Raw genomic sequence first — 16,198 nt, 5'->3', positions numbered from 1 at the left:
TAACTTTTATTTTACATTCAGGGGTATATGTGCAGGTTTGTTACATAGGTAAACTTGTGTCATGGGGGTTTGTTGTATAGATTATTTCATCACCCAGTTATTAAGCCTTGTACCCATTAGTTATTTTTTGTGATCCTCTCCCTCCTCCCACCCTCCACCGTCTAATAGGCCCCAATTTGTGTTGTTCCCCTCTATGTTTCCATGTGTTCTCATCATTTAGCTCCCACTTACAAGTGAGAACATGTGGTATTTGGTTTCCTGTTCCTGCATTAGTCTGCTTAGGATAATGACCTCTAGCTCCACCCATGTCCCTACAAGGTACATGATCTCATCCTTTTATATGGCTGCATAGTGTTCCACGGTGATATGTACTACATTTTCTTTTCTTTTTTTCTCCTTCAGGAGCATGTTTATTGTGTTTGAGATGATACATCAGGTGCTCTCTGAGCTACAAAGGGTAAAAGGAAATCCTCATTTTGTCATTACAAACTGACGAAGGTAAATGTACCACATTTTCTCTATTCAGTCTATCTTTGATGGGCGTTTAGGTTGATTTAATGTCTTCTTTGCTATTGTGAATAGTGCTGCAATGAATATACACATGTATGTGTCTTTATAGTAGAATGATTTATATTCCTTTGAGTGTATATCCTGTAATGGGATTGCTGAGTCCAATGGTATTTCTATTTTTAGGTCTTTGAGGAATCACCACACTGTCTTCCACAATGGTTGAACTAATTTACATTCTCACAAACAGTGTATCCTTTTTTTCATTTAGCTGTTTTTTTATCAATGAAAACATTTAAAATAGTATTACTAGACATAAAAAGGCAGTGCCCTGTCCCTTTTTATTTTTGCTTTCTTGAAAACCATTACAGCCGGGCGCGGTGGCTCACACCTGTAATCCTAGCACTTTGGGTGGCCGAGGCCAGGGGGATTGCCTGAGCTCAGGAGTTCGAGACAAGCCTGGCACATGGCAAAACCTTATCTCTACTAAAAATACAAAAAATTAGCCAGGTGTGGTGGCGTGCACCTGCAGTCACAGATACTCAGGAGGCTGAGGCATGAGAATCACTTGAACCCGGGAGGTGGAGGTTGGAGTGACCCAAGACTGCCCCACTGTCCTCCAGCCTGGACCACAGAGTGAGACTCAGTCTCAAAACAAAACAAAAAACCATTACAATTGTTTTCAATTTTTAGCTGTTTTGTTTTTGTTTTTAGTTTTTTTATTTACCTTTATGTTTGTAGATAACATGTTTACTAACGTTTTATTAAAAATTATTTTTCTTTTCTTTTTTTTTTTTGAGGTAGAATTTAGTTTTGCTCTTGTTGCTCAGGCTTAAGTGCAGTGGTGCAATCTTGGCTCACTGCAACCTCTGCCTCCGGATTCAAGGGATTCTCCTGACTCAGCTTCCTGAGTAGCTGGGATTAGAGGGCCTGCCACCACACCCAGCTTATTTTTTAATTTAATTAATTAATTTATTATTTATTTTTGAGATGGAGTCTCACTCTGTCACCCAGGCTGGAATGCAGTGGTGCGATCTCTGCTCACTGCAACCTTTGCCTCCCAGGTTCAAGCAATTTTCCTGCCTCAGCCTCCTGAGTAGCTGGGATTATAGGTGCTCACCACCATGCCTGGCTAATTGTTTTTTTTTTTTTGCATTCTTTTTTGTAGAGATGGGGTTTCACCATGTTGGCCAGGTTGGTCTAGAACTCCTGACCTCATGTGATCCGCCCTCCTCAGCCTGCCAAAGTGCTGGGGTTATAGGCGTGAGCCACCATGCCCGGCCATATTTCAACTTTAGACATTATTAATTGGTTTTCTACTAAGGAAGATGAGGACTTTGTTCTTTTTCTCAAACTCTCTCTCTCACACACACATTCAGATACACGCTTCTCTATGTCTCACACGTTCCCTAAAAAGAGTATGTTTTCGGCCGGGCGCGGTGGCTCACGCCTGTAATCCCAGCACTTTGGGAGGCAGAGGCGAGCGGATCACTTGATGTCAGGAGATCGAGACCAGCCTGGACAACATGGTGAAACCCCGTCTCTACTAAAAATACAAAAATTAGCTGGGCATAGTGGTGGGCACCTGTAGTCCCAGCTACTTAGGAGGCTGAGGCAGGAGAATTGCTTGAACCCAGGAAGCGGAGCTTGCAGTGAGCTGAGATTGAGCCACTGCACTCCAGCCTGGGTGACAGAGCAAGACTCCGTCTCAAAAAAAAAAAAAAAAAAAAAAAAGGGTATGTTTTCATTCGATAAATAATTGCGTTTATGTTATTATGTCACAGCTCATTATTTTCAGCTAAGTCACATAGTGACTTACATTACTTGTTCAACTAGTTGTATATTCTAGTTAGTATTGTTCAGTGTTAGTGTTTTGTTTCTGTTGTTTCTTAGGATCCAACCACGAATTTATCCTCAAACTGTACCTACTACTGAAAAGTCTTTTCTGAATAGCCTCGCACATCAGATACTCATTTTTATTTTCTTTGGGGGGATACCCTTTCTTTTATCTTCTTGATCCAGTTTGGACTGGTTGTTTTCTAGGAATTTTGAACAATTGTCATTTTGAATTTCTATGAACGATTATCCCAGATTATTTCTTTCTTTTCTCTCTCTCTCTCTCTTTTTTTTTTTTTTTTTTTTTTTTTTGAGATGGAGTCTCGCTGTGTTGCCAGGCTGGAGTGCAGTGGCGTGATCTCGGCTCACTGCAACCTCCGCCTCCCAGGTTCAAGAGATTCTCCTGCCTCAGCCTCCAGAGTAGCTGGGACTACAGGCACCTGCCACCACGTCTGGCTAATTTTTGTAGTTTTAGTAGAGACAGGGTTTCACCATGTTGGCTAGGATGGTCTTGATCTCTTGACCTTGTGATCCGCTTGCCTCGGCCTCCCCAAGTGTGGGATTACAGGTGTGAGCCATTACGCCCAGCCTCTCTTTTTCTTTTCTTTTATGCTTTTCCTCCTTTGCTTTTATGTTGGCTCTTTTTCTCTGCTGTCCTGGTGAGTTTATTTATTTAAAATTTCATAACTGTCATTTTATAGGTACAGTTGTCTCTCTGTGTCTGCAGGGCATTGGTTCCAGGACTTCCCCACAATCCTGCCTCTGGCAGATACCAAAATCCCCAGAACTCAAGTTCCTTATATAAAATGACATAGTATTTGCATATAACCCACTTACATCCTTCCAATATACTTTAACTCATCTCTAGATTACTTACAATATCAAATACAGTGTAAATTGCTATACAAATAGTTGTTATACTGTACTTAAAAATTTGTATTTTTTATTGTTATATTGTTATTTTTTCTTTTCTATTTTAGCTTGTTAAACACACTTTTAACCTCGAAGTTATTTATTTTTTTCTGAGTATTTTTGGTCCATGGTTGGTTGAATCTGCAAATGTGAAATCCATGGACACAGAAGGTGGACTGTATTTGGGGTAGAAGTCAAGATAAAAATGTGAATTTTAACAAAAATGAAAAAAAGAAGAAAAAAACAAAACAAAAGGAATAAGAAAAAAAAACAAAAACAACAAAAAAATAAAAAAATGTGGATTTAATATGTATGTAACTGGACCAAATTTGTTAACTTTTCTTTTTTTTTAATGATCGAGGGTATATAATACTTAGGCGTTGGGCCTGCCTGCCTTCTTTCCCTCCCTCCCTTTCCAGAGAGAGGGAGGGGCAGAGTAGGACCCCGAGACACCCTCCCTGATAGCTTATTAATTTTTCATAGATTTTGTTTGAAATACCCTAGACAGTTGTCCCTATGAGTCATGCTTAAAATACTTTATCTTTCATATGACATTCAGTAAATAAGGATGAACTCATGGGAGATTTAGGTATAAGCTAAATTTTAGCTTTTCAGACCAATCTGAATAGCTGATTCTCTGATATAAAAGTATGAGATGTCCAGTCATCCTCTCTGTACATGGTGAGCCTTTTTTGTTTTATATTTTCCTTGTATCACAAAAATTTATTTAGGACATTTTAAAATAACGTAGTGAGATAGTAATGTTCTATATTAGCATGGTGTCTTTTATCCAGAAGGTTTGCCAAGTACGTTGTAACTTGAAGGAGAGATTGTTTTGTTCTTAATTTAAAAGCACCTCATTCTGAGATGAAATATTATTATTTTATGAGGCACAGCTGTACAAAATAGTATTTTAATGAAAGAAGCAGTCTTTTATGGAACTCTGAGAATCAGATGAGTATGCCGACACATAATTCACTAGGCTCTTTGAGTTTCTTGTAGGATGGCATCTAAATTTTGTTGGACAACTGATTGGATTTCCTACTTTGAGTTATGGAGAAGTGCCATCATTTAATTATTAATAACATGTTTCATAGCATTCCATACCTGAAATTAGCATCTACAAACTAACCCAAATGGGGAGTCTCATGAAGACTGCCCAAAAGTTAGAGGCACAAATAAATGAAACATTTTGACATAAAAGTTATTGTAATATTTATTATATTTTTAGTTTCCAAAGTAATAGAAATGCCAAGATTGTGTCAAGAATATTCTGAAAAATGAATAGAATGCTAACAGTTATTTTGACTCCTTATGGTCATTAGTACAGATTAACAGGGAAATAGATTTAAGAACACTATAAAGATTGTGTTTACCTGGACAGTAAATCTTGTTAGACATAAATTTTCATCTTTAGTAAGAGATTGAAAATATTTATTTCATATACATATTACTAACTTTTAAAAATCCGAAGTTAATCCCAGTAACATAGAGCCAAGTAAGGTAGCAATACCCGATATTCTATTTTGTAGACTACTATTTCATTTCTAAATATAGCAACACTGCTTATTTGGCAGTAAGAGTTCTGGCAACCCAACCTAAACATGCAGCTGAGACTCTAAACATAAATTAAAAAGGGCCCTGAGTGGTCACAATAGATGTCAAAAAAGAACTTTATTGAGGTAGAGACATGCCAGCCCTCACATTTAGCAGATATTCCATTCCACAACTGTTTATAAAAACAGAAAGGCTGCTATCATGAAGCACATTGACAGCAGAGTCTGCATTAGTTTAGCAAGATTTCCAAACATGAACAAACAAACTTGTTTTGCTGTTAACTACTATCCAATGCAAAAGTCATTCTTGTTGAACTTAACTTTTTTTATTTTTTATATTTTTGAGATGGTGTTTCACTCTTGTTGCCCAGGCTGGAGTGCAATCGCACGGTCTCGGCTCACTGTAACCTCCGCCTCCTGGGTTCAAGTGATTCTCCTGCCTCAGCCTCCCGAGTAGCTGGGATTACAGACTCCCGCTACCACCCCTGGCTAATTGTGTATTTTTAGTAGAGATGGGATTTCTCCATGTTTGGCAGGCTGGTCTCGAACTCCCAACCTCAGGCGATCTGCCCGCCTCAGCCTCCCAAAGTGCTGGGATTACAGGCATGAGCCACTGCTCCCGGCCGTACTTAACTTTTTCAACCGTACTGAATTTTTCTTGGGTCAAATAAGACCGACAACTCACATCAACTTAACAGCCAGCATGAATTGAAAAGCTCAAGGTCATGTCAGAAATCTTTCAAAACTCATAGGTTAGGAAATAGAATGATAATGCCTTACATAAGTGATGGCAAATATATTCACTCAACAAACATTGTATTAGGTGCATACTACGTGCTCGGTGCTGTTCTACTGAAGAGGATACATTAGTAAAGAAAATCCTTGACCTCATGAAACTTATATTCTAGCAGAAGGAGGTGGAAAATAAGCATAATAAATTAATAAATGATATAGGGTGTGCAGTTCTTAAGTATTATGGCAGGGTAGAGGGAGATAGATTAAGCTGTGAGGGTAGGAATGTGCCTGGTATGTTTGAGAAACTGTGAGAAGGCCCATTTCCTGGGCAGTACAATGGGGAGGCAATCCAGTCAGTGAGGTGAGAGGGCATACCATCGTGTACACCTTTTTTCTTTTTTTTTTTTTTTGAGACAGAGTCTCACTTTGTCACCCAGGCTGGAGTGCAGTGGCCGATCTCTGCTCACAGCAACCTCCACCTTCCAGGTTCAAGCTATTCTTGTGCCTCAATGTGCTACCATGGTCCAGCTAATTTTTGTATTTTTAGTAGAGGTGAGGTTTCACTGTATTGGCTGGGCTGGTCTCGAACACCTGACCTTGAGTAATCTGCCTGCCTTGGCCTTCCAAAGTGCTGGAATTACAGGCGTGAGCCGTAATGTACCAGCCAATCATGTACACTTTGTAGGCCATTGTCAAGATGCTTTTACTTGGAGTGTGATGATGGAGAGGTCATGGGGTGGTGGGAGTGGGTATTGAGATGTCTGAGATACTTCTTCAGAAGGATCACTATGGCTGTGGTGTGAATGGAGAATAGATGATAAGGAATCTAGGATGAAAAGAAGAACACAGTTAGCAGGCAACTGTAGTAATTCAGATGAGAGTTTATAAAGCTTCCAAACATATTAAGTATTTTATTATAAACTTAAGAGTCTAAATCTATGCTGATATTGAAGGTAATGACCACACATTCTTAATTCTTATACAAGGCATGAGATTCTTTTTTTTTTTTTTTTTTTTTTTTTGAGATAGGGTCTTGTTCTGTCACCCAAGCTGGAGTGCAGTGGCAGCATCTCTGCTCACTGCAACCTCCGCCTTCCAGGTTCAAGCGATTCTTGTGCCTCAGCCTTCCAAATAGCTGGGACTACAAGCACCTGCCACAATGCTGGCTAGTTTTTGTATTTTTAGTAGATGGGTTTCGCCATGTTGGCCATGCTGGTTGCAAGCTCCTGACCTCAAGTGATGCACCTGCCTCAGCCTCCCAAAGTGCTGAGATTACAGGCGTGAGCCACCGTGCCTGACTGGCATGAGATTCTTTTTTTTTAATTTTTGAGACGGAGTTTCCATCTGTCACCCTGGCTGGAATGCAGTGATGCGATCTCTGCTCACTGCCACCTCTGCCTCCCAGGTTCAAGGGATTCTCTTGCCTCAGCCTCCTGAGTAGCTGGGATTACAGGCACCTGCTACCACACCCAGCTAATTTTTGTATTTTTAGTAGAGATGGGGTTTCACCACGTTGGTCAGGCTAGTCTCTAACTCCTGACCTCAGGTGATCCACCAACCTCGGCCTCCCAAAGTGCTGAGACTCAGGTAAGAGCCACCACGGCTGGCTATGAGATTCTTCTGCAAGAGTGTCTGCCCCGCACATGGCACTTTCCCATGGAAGCTACCCACGCCCAAACCTTGCATCAGCTCAACTGTTTTGGACAAAGTGACCTCGTCCTTTCCCTCCTTCCAGCCTTGCATTGATTGACTAGAGAGGGAATTGGACTCAAGCACAGTCAGCCATGGCATGCTAGTCCTTCAGGAGTAGGCCTGGGAAAAAAGGCTCCATCTAAATATTTTTGTGCTGATTCAACCAGATTCTTCTCAGGGATTTAACTGAGAAGAATGAAAAGAAAATTAATTGATAACAGTAAGAGAAGGGGTCAGACAGGAGCAGATATGTTAACAGTGGAATGTTAGAGTAAGAAAAATTCTTGAAGTCCTGCTTCTCAGGTCCCTAGGGAAGTTTAAAAATCTGAATGGCCTTCTAGTTTCTGGCTCTGTGAGGCAGATTCTAAGTGATTCCTGCTTTCCCTGAGTTCCATGTATGCGTTAACTTGTATTGCTATCCCTCCTCATGTTACACTACTTGGGGCAAACTGAATACATCTCTATTCCTTACATGTAAAGAGCCTAACAGAAATTATAACCACTTGTGTTAACAGTCTTTTTGCATTTGTAATCATCTATCAATGATTTTAGGCTATCACATATTGGGAAAGATTTTCACTGTCTACATCACTAATGTGTAGTGGAGAAGAACATGGAATTTGAAGCTAGCCTACCTGAGTTCAAATACTAGTTGTGTGATCTTGGGCAAGGAATTTAACTTGTCTTTCTGTTTCCATATCTGTTTTTCTTTTCTTTTCTTTTTTTTTTTTTTTAAAAAAAGAGATAACATACTACTTAGAGTTGTTGAGAAGATTAAATGAGTGAATACTAAAATCTCTCAGACAGTGCCTGGTGCATAATAAAGACTCGGGAGGCATCATCATCCAATGATGAAACAAGCCATTATTTCTAGATGATAAAAAATTCTCTGGGTAACTACTATCATGAGTTGGTTAACTGCTATTGGTTAGGGCAGTGGTATTTTTTTTTTTTTAATTACTTAGATTCCTTCAAAATAGTTAGGTAATTCCCATACTCTATTGGCATATTTCATAAAGGTCTCATTACACTTGGTGTTTTTTTTTGGTGACAGCTGACCATTTAGTAGAAACGAGTGTTTACACAGTTGTGTAACAACTAGAAATGGCTATGTTTTCTTTCTCCCGACCCCCAAGCCTATTCTTTTAGGCATGCAGGCAACTGTCCCCCACCACCTCCCATTTCTCCTCATTCCACCCGGAAACCGGAAACCCTGACTAAGGAAGGAAGAAGTCCTACAAAGAGGAGGTCTCAAGTACCGATCTGCAGCCATTTGATTATGGCAGATAGGTCTGATGCTAAAAACAGTGTATGTCTAGCAGAGCCCAATTCCACAGGAATCCAAGCTCCAAGGCTGGGAGGCAGCAGGTGCTGGGGACAAGCTCACTGCTGAGAGTTGGTCTGGAGGACCCACTGGAGGATCTCATGGCGGTGCAGACCCTGGACCGCATTGTCGTAGATGGTGTTCACGCTGGTGCAGAGGGGCTGCTGCTGCGGCTATGTCACCGGACAAGCAACCAGCCCTCCCGCCGCACAAAGCAGCAGCAGCAGCCTCAGCACAGCCCAGGAATGAGTGTGCTTCCCGGGGAGTGGCTTGCGGAGGCAAGAGTCGGACTTAGATTTCGGTGCCTGATTTGTTTCCCTCTTAGGTTTCATCTCCTGTTCCCGCTTGGCTGCTTTGAGGGCATCATACTCGTTTCTCCCGCGTTCCTTCTCTTCCGCCTTCTCCCGCTTCCGCGTTTCCCTCTCATGAGCTTCCTTAGCTGCCTGCTTGGCCTCAGCTTCTCCTCTGCCTCTCCTTCTACTTCCGGCCCCGCTGCCTCTCCTACTCCTGGTCTGCCTGCACGGCCTTCCTGTGCTGTGTGTGACGCCTTGTTTGCACATTGCTTCCACGGCTTCTCCCACCGAAGCAGTCGCCTGCCATCTTGGCCAGGCCGGGATCCAGAGGTTATCCTTCAGGTCCAGCCACTTCAGGTTCTGGAGCTGAGCAACGCTGACAGGCAAGGTAAGCAGCCTGTTGTTGAGGAGAGCCAGGTCCTGGAGGTTGACCAAATGACCAGAGTCCACCGGCAGCTGCTGTGGGTTGTTCTTTCTAAGGTCTAGCTTCGCCAGGTGTGTGAGGCCACAGAAATCCGACGGTAGAATAGTCAGTTTATTACAAGACAGATCCAGCGTGGTGGTCTTTGGAAGGGCAGCCAGTTCCTTGACCGGGGCTTCATTCAGGTCGCTGAGGCTCAGGTCCAGTTGGTTGCAGTCCAGCTGGTGGCGGAGGTTCCCGCCTTCGCTACCTGCCTTGGTCATGGTGAAGCTGGCTGAGCTGACCTGGCTCCGGGGTTCCGACCGGCAAGGGAAAGGAGCTGAAATGCTGCTGGTCAGTTCAGCGGGGCCCCCACGCAACCCACCACGCCTGAGCTCTCCGTGCCTACACCTTGTTAATGTAGAGAAACAGGTATCTAGGGAAAGGAGAAACAGGCAGGCATAGCTGTAGAGTGCCTGCTCTATACAGGAAGGAAATTGTGTTTGGTACTGGGGAAGGTGATAACTATTGCAGAAAAACTGAGTTCTCGACACACGACCGGGAAAATTTAGGCACACAGACACATTGTAGGGTTTATTGGGTGAAAAGAAAAAAAGGAAAGAGGAATTCTCCGCAAAATGAGAAAGAGTCTTGATAGCAGGTTTCCCGCCTCACAGACTGAATCCCAAGGCACCCACACAGGAACTGAGGAGGCCGGGCTCCTTCACCTGCAAACGGCCTGAACTTCGCGAGGCTCCACCCCGTCCTCCCAGGGCGTAGGTGGACATTATGCAGAGAGAATCAGTCGAGAAAGGACGGGTTTCATCTAGAACCAGCAGTCTGGTTTTAGGCTTGAAGGCAGGCAGGGTTTCCCCAGGGACCCTTGGCTATCTGCTGTCTCTATCAATACCGACATCCGAAAAACTCAGAACTTACTCACAAATAGAATCTGAACTCCATGAGGACTTAGAAGACTGTTTTAGTGGTGGAGGAACCTATGTTTGTCTTTTTAAAACATATACCAGCACCTGGAATATAGTAGACACTCAATAAATATTTTTTGAATTAATGAATGTTGAATAAATGAAAAATAAGCACAATGAACAAAAAGGCAGAGATTTCAAAGCTAGAAGAGAAGCATAAGTAAATGGCTACGGAAACATAAAAGAATGGATGAGAAATTCTGACCACATTGGAATATGTGTATATAGAGAGAAGATTAAATATTTGAATTGGATCTTAAAGAAGAGTAGAGCTTTGACAAATGGTGCAGTGGGGTGGGACTTAAAGGGAGAGCTTTTCTACCAGAGGGAATTCCAAAGAATTAGAGATGTGAACATGCATATTTAGTCTGCGAAACAAAATAGATTGGGGGAATTGGAATTCAGAAGAGGTGGAGGACAAGAGTGGTTGGAAGACCGTGGCAGGAGATGTGCCTGGAAAGACTGTTTGGAACAAGAATGTAAAATGACCTCCTGTCCCATACTTCAGACTTTATTCTACAGGCATGAAATTAAAAAATAAAAAAAATTTATTTTCTTTCCTTTTTTTCTTTCTCACTGCACCCTCCCCCTCTCAGTGGCTGGGATTATGGGCTCGCACCACCACTCCCAACTAATTTTTGTATTTTTCGTAGAGACAGGGTTTCACCACATAGGCCAGGCTGGTCTCAAACTCTTGACCTCAAGTGATCCACCCACCTCAGCCTCCCAAAGTGCTGGGATTACAGGCGTGAGCCACCGTGCCCAGCCCTAAAGTAGTTTCTTTTGAATTATATACATATATACTCATACTATGTAAGCAATGCCAAATAGTCTTTAGTACAATGTAGACCTAATGAACTGTGAGATTTTAAAAAGTAATTTTCATGACAGTGTGGACAGAGATTACAGTAGGGAGAGAGACTAGATTTTGCGGGGGATGAGTGGGTTATTGTACTAATTCTTTTTTTTGTTTTTTTTGAGATGGAGTCTCACTCTGTCACCCAGGCTGGAGTGCAGTGGCGTGATCTCGGCTCACTGCAACCTCCGCCTCCGGAGTTCAAGGATTCTCCTGCCTCAGCCTCCCGAGTAGCTGGGATTACAGGTGCCTGCCACCACACCTGGCTCATTTTTGTATTTTTAGTAGAAATGGTGTTTCACTATGTTGGCTAGGCTGGTCTGGAACTCCCGACCTCAAATCCGCCCGCCTCAGCCTCCCAAAGTGCTGGGATTACAGGCTTGAGCCACTTCGTCCAGCCTGTACTAATTATTATGAGAGGAAAAATGTTTTTAGGATTTCTGGAATTTGAACAAATGCGTTTTGACTCCAGCAATTATTATAGAATCCTGCTATGGCTTCTACAATTAACAGGGGTTTGAGTTCCTTTTCTTCACTAAAGTCAACTCAAGAAATATTTATTAAGGCTGGGCACGGTGGCCCATCCTGGGCGAGAGAGTGAGACTCTGTTTCAAAAAAACAAAAACAAAACAAAACAAAATTTAACTAGAAAGAAATATTTATTAGGATCCTATTATGCATTGTATACCATGGGGAATGCAAAGCAATAGAGAGCAAGAAGCTCCAGTCTGCCAGGCGACATGTATCAGGCTCAGTCATTAAGAATGAGATAGCAAATGTTTAGATCTCTGACGATTTGATTGGAGAAAAAAAAAATGGTATTTTGGTGCAGTTTCTTTGTTGTTTCTTTTCTTCCTTTCCTTTCTTCCCTCCCTCCCTCCCTCCCTCCCTTCCTTCCTTCTTTCTTTTTCCTTCCTTTTTCTTTTCCTTCCTTTTTGCCTTCCCTTCCCCTCCCCTCCCCTTCCTTTCCCTTCATTTTCTTTCTTTCTTCTTTCTTGATGGAGCCTTGCTCTGTTGCCTAGGCTGGAGTGCAGTGGTGCGATGTTGGCTCACTGCAACCTCCACTTCCTGGGTTCAAGTGATTCTCCTGCCTCAGCCTCCCAAGTAGCTGGGATTACAGGCACATACCACCATGCCCAGCTATTTTTCTGTACTTTTGGTAGAGATGGGGTTTCACCGTTTAGCCCAGTCTGGTCTCAAACTCCTGAGCTAAAGCAATCCACCTGCCTCGGCCTCCCAAAGTGTTGGAATTATAGGCGTGAGCCACTCTGCCCAGCCTCTAAGAATATCTTTTTATTCTTCAGAACTCTGTGGAGCTCTTGGGTGTCCAAACTCAATGAGTGTGCTCTGAATCTGGGACAATTCACTCTCTGCCTTTGTGTTAATTCTGAGCCTTGCTGTCTGGGGAATGGTGGCAATTGCCTTCTCGCTCTCAAGGACAGGCAGGGTTCTATGAAGGCAATATAGGAGGGTAAACATGTAGCAAAGCTGGGGGTGTAGGGTTCCTGGTCACCACAGCCACTATGCTTGCAAATGAAGTGAACCCATTCATTTATTTTGAAAACAGTTGGTTTTGAGGTAATGTGTTGTTAATAACCAATGCTATATAATTGTTTTAGAAAAGAAACATTTTGGCCAGGTGCGGTGGCTCATGCCTATAATCCCGGCACTTTAAGAGGTGAGGCAGGTGGATCACCTGAGGTCAGGAGATTGAGACCAGGCTGGCCAACATGGTGAAAACCCATCTCTATAAAAATACAAAAAGTAGCTGGGCTTGGTGGCGGTGCCTGTAATCCCAGCTACTCAGGAGGCTGAGGCACGAGAATTACTTGAACCCAGGAGGTAGAAGTTGCAGTGAGCTGAGATCATGCTGCTGCACTCCAGCCTGGGCAACAGAGGAAGACTCCATCTCAAAAAACAAAAACAAAAAAGAATTATTTAAAAATTGCCACAGGTGTAATCAATATACTTAACTAAAAATTATCCATTTAGTCAATGTACTTAATGGGACTACTGTGGTAAAAAACAAAGTTTGGGGCTGGGCGCGGTGGCTCATGCCTGTAATCCCAGCACTTTGGGAGGCCAAGGCGGGCAGATCACCTGAGGTCAGGAGTTTGAGACCAGCCTGACCAACATGGAGAAACCTCATCTCTACTAAAAATACAAAGTTAGTTGGGCGTGGTAGCACATGCCTGTAATCCCAGCTACTCAGGAGGCTGAGGCGGGAGAATTGCTTGAACCCAGGAGGTGGAGGTTGCAGTAAACCGAGATTGCACCACTGCACTCCAGCCTGGGCAGCAAGAGCAAAACTCTGTCTCAAAAAAAAAGAAAAAAAAAAAAGTTTGGAATAAGATTGGATTTGTTGGATAAGGCAGGCTGAAATGAGTCTGAGAACTGTGAAGAGGTGAAGGTTAGAGCCAAGGATCTGAAATAGTTGGGGGTTCTTGCTGATCACAGTGAAGGCTTTTGCTGGCTACAGCTTTTAAAGTGAGTTGCCCAAATCTGTAGACGATCCTTCTACAGAGAGTAAGGGGTGAGTATCTACATATCTGTTTTGGCCTGCCTAGACTGAAGGCCTATAGGAACACTCTGCGTGTGTTCAATCTAGGCAGGCCAAAGCAGATATAGAGATACTCATTCCATACTCATTTCCCCACCACCACTGGCTGGAGCTTCACCTGGCCAAAAACCTTTCTTGATTTTAGCAGTAGGCAGAGCCATGAGGGAGATACGCAGGTATATATGTGTGTGTATGGGGTTGAGTAGGAAGCTGTAGAACAGGTGGAGGGGAGGGGCAAGCAGAAAACTGGTTCCTTTGTTAGCTTCAGGATCCTCTAAGCATATTATTTCCTAGGGATCATCCTATTCCTTTATCTATCCATCCGTCCATTATTCTCCATCATCCACTCACCAATCCATCCAATGGATATACCAGCAATTTTTTTGAGTCCCTACTGTGTGCTAAGCATTGTCCTAGGCTTGGAGCTACAGTAGTGAATACAATAAAGTCCCTGCTTTCATAAAGTTTACACTTTAGTAGAGAGACAGAAGTACATAGTATTTCATCTGCTAATAAAAGCTTTGAAGAAAAAGCGATATAAGGAAAAAGAGACTGAAGATAGTGGTAGGGCTACTTTACATGAGGTGGTCAGCAACGTTCTTCCAGGGAATGTGACATTTGAACTTGAAGAAAGTAAGGTGTGAACTTTGTGGGTTTTGGAGGAAAGTGCTCCAGTCAAGGATTTTAAAAAACACAAAAAAGAGGAGTATGACTGGAGCAGAGTGAGCCAGAGGACAGAGAATAGTGATGAAGTCGGGAAGTGGGAATAGTTGTTTTTCTTTACTTTTTTAAAATTTGGATGATGACTCAAAGAAATACTTTTTTATACTATAACCACATACATATTCTTAAAACTGAAAGAAAACTTTTGTGAAACATTTACTATTTTTATTTGCTATGCATTCTAATGTTTTTATTTTATTCAATTCAATATTAAATATTCAATTCAATTTGATTTTATTTTTAAGAAGATACTGAATGAGACACACTAAATTAATTTCATGACCCGTGAATGAGCCATGATTCACAATTTGGAAAATTCTGATGAGGCTTTGTTGATTGGTAAGGTTTGGATTTTATTGAAAATATAAAAGGAATTATTAGAGCTTTTTAAGCATATGATTTTAAAAGAATTATTTCAGCAGTTGTATGGATAACAGACCTTGGGTGGGTGGGTGAGGGGCAAAGGTGGAAGCTGGGAGATGCGTCCGTTCAGTTCTTTCTGTAACTTTACTTATCACAGTTAGTATTCATCAAACATCTTTTATCACATGTGTTAAGGATAGGAAAATAACAACTAGCTTTTATATAGAAGTTTTATAGTTTTCTTAAAGTGGATTAACACATGCAAAACTTGACAGAATTGGTGCTCAGTAAACTTGAATTTTCTCTATCCTCAAGCCTTAATGGAATCTTCTCTTTGGCTGAACAAGGTTGATTGAACAGAGTTCAGTTTCTCTGCAAATCTTATTTTGTTGTCCAATCTTGGTTGGCCTCAGGCTGTGTTCCTTTGATGCCACACTTATCTTCTTGTATCTGCACCTGCACAGCCAATGTCCTCTGACTCAGATGGCATCTCCGTGGTGGGTCAGGGCTTTCTGTCCTTGATAAAATGGCTCGAGGCACATGATAATTTTGTTATTGCTGTTGATAGCAGAGAAACCCTTAATTGTGTACATCTTGCTCCTGAATACATGTAGTTAATGAATGTGAAAACTGCTTTTTTTAAGGAGAGAAGTTTCTTTGGCAAAGAAGAGATAACAGGGAAAAGCTCCTATGGACTCTTTTAACCCAGAGGGTGCTTGATATTTTCTCTTTCTTTCTCATGATGTACCTTTTCCTCTTTCTTCACTCTGCTTTGTTTTCCTGAGAGGCTGACTTTTATGAACTTTCCCAAAGGCTCCCTTCCCCTCTGGTTTCAAGTTGGGTTTGGCCAGTGGAAGGCACATGTGGAGATCTGATAATGAGAGGGGAATGGGTTTTGGGTATTTACTGCTCCAGCTTCCTTTTTTTTGGGTTGCCACTCATTAATTTTGTCTCTCTGATAAAGGTCACAACTTCTTTCTTTCTTTCTTTTTGAATTTTTAGTAGAGACATGGTTTCATCATGTTGGCCAGGCTGGTCTCGAACTCCTGACCTCAGGTGGTCTGATGGCTTTGGCCTCACAAAGTGCTGGGATTACAGACGTGAGCTACCGCGCCTGGCCCAAAGTTCACAACTTCTTTTTTTCTGACAAGGAGTCTTGCTCTGTTGCTTAGGCTAGAGTGCAGTGGCGCGATCTCAGCTCACTGCAACCTCCACCTCCCAGGTTCAAGCAATTCTCCTGCCTCAGCCTCCAGAGTAGCTGGGATCACAGGTGCCCACCACCATGCCCAGCTAATTTTTTGTATTTTTAGTAGAGATGGGGTTTCACCATGTTGGCCAGGCTGGGCTCGGACTCCTGACCTCAGGTGATCTGCCCTCCTCGGCCTCCCAGAGTGCTGGGAATACAGATGTGAGCCACTGTGCTGGGCCAGATGACAACTTCTGAGGGGGCAGCCCTCT

At 42.4% G+C, this 16,198-nt stretch overlaps 2 pseudogenes; one reads left to right on the top strand and one right to left on the bottom strand.

Moving 5' to 3' along the window:
- Positions 1–8,556: 8,556 nt before the first annotated feature.
- LOC103243960 (leucine-rich repeat-containing protein 59 pseudogene) lies at positions 8,557–9,644 on the bottom strand (annotated as a pseudogene).
- LOC119620161 (DENN domain-containing protein 1C-like) overlaps positions 9,538–16,198 on the top strand; it is a 48,015-nt pseudogene continuing 41,354 nt past the window's right edge.

The sequence above is a fragment of the Chlorocebus sabaeus genome, chromosome 17 (assembly GCF_047675955.1).
Source record: "Chlorocebus sabaeus isolate Y175 chromosome 17, mChlSab1.0.hap1, whole genome shotgun sequence".
In the NCBI taxonomy this organism is placed as follows: Eukaryota; Metazoa; Chordata; class Mammalia; order Primates; family Cercopithecidae; genus Chlorocebus; species Chlorocebus sabaeus.
Note: the sequence above shows the minus strand (reverse complement) of the source record. Positions and strands in the feature narration are given on the sequence as shown.